Source organism: Priapulus caudatus, unplaced genomic scaffold (genome assembly GCF_000485595.1).
Source record: "Priapulus caudatus unplaced genomic scaffold, Priapulus_caudatus-5.0.1 Scaffold87, whole genome shotgun sequence".
Taxonomy (NCBI): Eukaryota; Metazoa; Priapulida; class Priapulimorpha; order Priapulimorphida; family Priapulidae; genus Priapulus; species Priapulus caudatus.
Window position 1 is genome coordinate 589,666 of NW_014577148.1, and position 4,100 is coordinate 593,765.

The window sequence follows — 4,100 nt, forward strand, 5'->3', positions numbered from 1 at the left end:
ATGTATGTGCTCACATTTCACTCAGTGCTATTCCGTGTCATCTTATTCTACTCCGTGTGATACACGTTGATCTCGTTCCCCTTCCGCGTTATTCCGTGTCATCTTATTCTACTCCCGTGTGATACACGTTGATCTCGTCCTCCGCCTTATTCCGTCCTCGTCTGCAATTCTACCCCGTGTGATATATTTTTATTTCATTCCACTCCGCCCTATTTCATCACAGCTCATTCTACTCTCATTCTACGTGTTTGTTTTTCAATCCTATCCCACTCTACTGGGCCGTATCATGTTGTCACTTGTATACCGTAAGACGGCCCCCATTTTAATTTCATTTACAACCATTGATTTAGCTAGTAATTGTATCCCCCGAACGAGTTCGGGGGGGATACTATTGAGATTTGGCTCGTCGCGCCGCCCCCCGGCCGCAGAGAATTTCCTTGTGAGCGCTCTAACCGGCTGCAGTTCTTATTCGGAATCATCTTCAAATTTTGCATGAAGGGCGTTATCGTAAAGCGCGAAGACGCCATCGTTTTTGGTGTGGGGCAGAGTCATCGTTTTGTCGATGGTAACAACATTTTTTGTCCGAAAATATTCCTAGAACCGTGTAACTTTCTGCAGTTTTTACCCGATTGTCAATGAATTTGGCAGCACAGCGCAAATATATTACATTAGATATATACAGGACATGTTATATCGGCCTTGTGTGCGCAAATTCCATGACAATTGGGTAAAAAACAGCAGCAAGTTACAGGTTCTAACAATATTTCCACAAAAATGTTGTTACTATGGCAACGAGACTCCGCCCCACCAAAAACGGTTGCGTCTCGCTTACCATAACGCACCTCATGGCCCACTGCCCTTGACCTTAGTTGATCCTTGACCGTCCGACTTACATTTCCTCTTGCGGCTTTCTCAGGGTAACGCAGATTCGCAATATACATTGCACATCTGAGCAGACGCCAGTTGTCTAACAAAACCTTTGGCCTTTGTGACTTTATGTTAACTTTACCTGCCTTCTTACGCTCCTTGACAGAGATATTCTCATTCCATACTAGATCACGGGGGATACATGTAGTTGGCGACAACTGCTCGTTTCTAGTTATCTTAGATTCAGGTGCCTCGTTTAGCGTATCTAATGAACAGTGGTGTCGATGATGTCAGAGTTATGGACTCAGGCCGTCATCCGCCTTTTCTGCCAATTGCACGCGTCCCTTGTAAGCATTAGTTACATGTCATATTCTCTCCCATTCTCTTTCTCTCTTCCCTTCCTTCCCTTTCTCACACATACTCTCTCTCACTCGTTCTCTCTCATCTTGCTCTTCATCTCGCTGTCTCTGTCTCTCGTTCTCCCTCCCCTCCCTACCACTCTTCTCACTCCCCTTTCTCTCTCTCTCTGTCTCTGTTGCTCTCTCTCGTTCTCTCTATTACTATCTCTCTCCCGCTTTCCATCTCTATGCCTTTCTCTCACTCTCTTGCTATGCTGGTTCGGGAATGAATAATCGGTTCCCTATATCCATATATAAATAACGGGGTAAATATCTCTAATATACGCGCATACGTATGTATCGTGAGAACATGTTTTTCGACTGAGTAGAGTAAGTATTGCGGTGTCGCCTCGTACTGAACCAAATACCTTCAAAGGATAACGTCGCTATAAGTTGAATTAAAGGTAGTTTCCGTCCGTATATGATAACGGTTGGGTGTGAAAAGGCGCTTTCACGTGTTTGTGTTTGAAGAGGTGAAAAGCTGGGTCAAACTTTCTTTAGCACGCTGACGCTTAAACTGTGTTGTGATCTCTCAGTATGCTCGTGCTTGATGAATAAATGAAATCTAACACGAATCTTTACGCTTTGAGCAATATGATCAGTAACTGGATTCAACCAGTGCGGTTAAAGCAAACAACTTTCTAGTAGGGTTTCAGACGCGATAGATTTCAAGACCCTATAATGCGGAGCGTGTTGACGAGGTTATCTCATCTTCATCGATTCTAACGTTGAAACCCGCAAGCAGCAGCCTCGCACCCTATGTGCGTACGTGCTTCGGCTACCGGTAGATGGCAGTCTAGTAGTATAGTCATACGCGATTGACAGCAGCGATAACTTTAAAGCTGCTATGTCATCACGTCAAACAGCCGGCCTAAGCTTGTGTTTCTTACGTTGAAGCCCGAAAAAAAACCTGAACGTCAAGCGAAACGCGAGAGTCAATGTTTGCTTTGCCTCTTGCTAATTCTTTCCTCGCAAGAGTTCTGCCGGGCGTTGATTAATCGTGTTTTAAACTGGCAGTTTTACGTCATGAGCGGCGGACCGGACTTGCTGGTGGAATGATTCATGCCGTCTTAATCCACCGTCTCTACGTACGATGCTATCGCGGGCTAGCCTAAAAGCTCTGGTCTAAGCGGAACCGGAATGGACATGGGGCATATTTCAAAGATACGTGCTTGCTATCGTGTTTTTTTATTTCACTTGTGGCGCTGGCACAATATCAAAACCTCCCAACCTCTCTCTCCCACTCCCCCCCCCCTCTCTCTCTCTCTCTCTCTCCTCTCCCTCTCTCCCACTCTCTCTTTCTCTTTCTCTTTCTCTTTCTCTCGCTTTTTCTCTTTCTCTCTCTCTCTTTCTCTTTCAAACGCACACGCACACGTACACGCAAACGCACCCCCTCACAACACAAACACGCGCGCGCTAGCACGCACACGCACACACGCGTGCGCACACAGACCCACGCGCGCATCTACTCTCGCTAGATATTTGATCTCGCTCGCTGTCTCTCTCTCTCCCTCTCTCTCTCTCTCTCAGTCTCGTCTCTCTCTCTCTGTCTCTTCTCTCTCTCTCTCTCGTTTCTGCCTGCTCCCTCTCGTCTCTGCTCTCCCTCTTCCTCTCTCCTCTGTCTCTCTCTCTCCTCTCTCTCTCTCCTCTCTCTCTCCTCTCTCTCTCTCTCTCCCTCTCTCTCTCTATCTCTGTCTTTCTCGCTAGGTATTTGATCTCGCTCGCTGTCTCCATCTCTCCCTCCCGCTCCTCTCCCGCTCCTCTCTCGCTCCTCATTCTGTGCAAGACAACTGAATGGTGATCACAATGCGCTTCGATGTAGCATGTTCGATGCCTTGATAATGTAGCTTAAAGCAATGAAGTCTCGAGTTTTCTATGTTTCAAAAGGATTTGAGTAAGCCTTTCTATGTATAGGCGGTACTAATAGCATGTCGCGCTGCAGTTGGTTTATGACGCAATTAATTTCCGAACGATCGCACGACACGATTATGTACCGAAATTACCATGATTAAAAGTAGTTTAAACTTTTAGTTTGCCATTAGTCAAACGACAGACACGTAAATTTACCTATCACTCTGAATTTAGATGCGTTTTTGTTGTGTCGTCACATTTTATACTTGTCGAGTACCCCAGAATAAATTCTATACATACTTATTTCTCTGATATGCTGCCTACTTATTTCGTGTCATGATCAACTAATGTTGTTATGTTGTCATTTTCATGTGCACGCGTGTAAGCAACATATCTAATAGCGACTATCATTTACTAAGGATGGTTATTTTTGAATAATTAGGGGAGGGAATAAAGTAAAAACAGCGCGTAACATCAGAAAGACATTTTGTTACGAGCCTACACAAAGTATGGGCGTTGTTATGGAGGTGCGACATAAGTTGTTCTGGCACAGGCATTCGTCGTATCACCTCGACGTAACATGCCAGAAAAGGTTTCTGAGCGCGAAAGAAAGACAGACACAGAGAAACAGAGCAAGAGAGAAAGAAAGGAGAGAGCGCGCCCGAGATATGGAGAGAGATGGGGAGAGCGAGAAATGTCGAGATATCGAGAGAGAAGGTAGAGCGCGCGAGCGAGAGAGAGTTGGGGGGGGCACGACGAAAAGGAGAGAGAGAGAGAGAGGGGGGAGCGCGAGATGGGAAGAGAAGGTGAGAGAGAGAGGTATAGGGAGCACGGCCCGTGGACGTTCCTCATAATGACATTGTGATTGATGCTACTTGACGTGACGTATATATAAGATTATATATATATATATATATATATATATCATATATATATATATATATATTCTAGTGAAGTTTTATCTCCGCCACAAAAACAAAAACG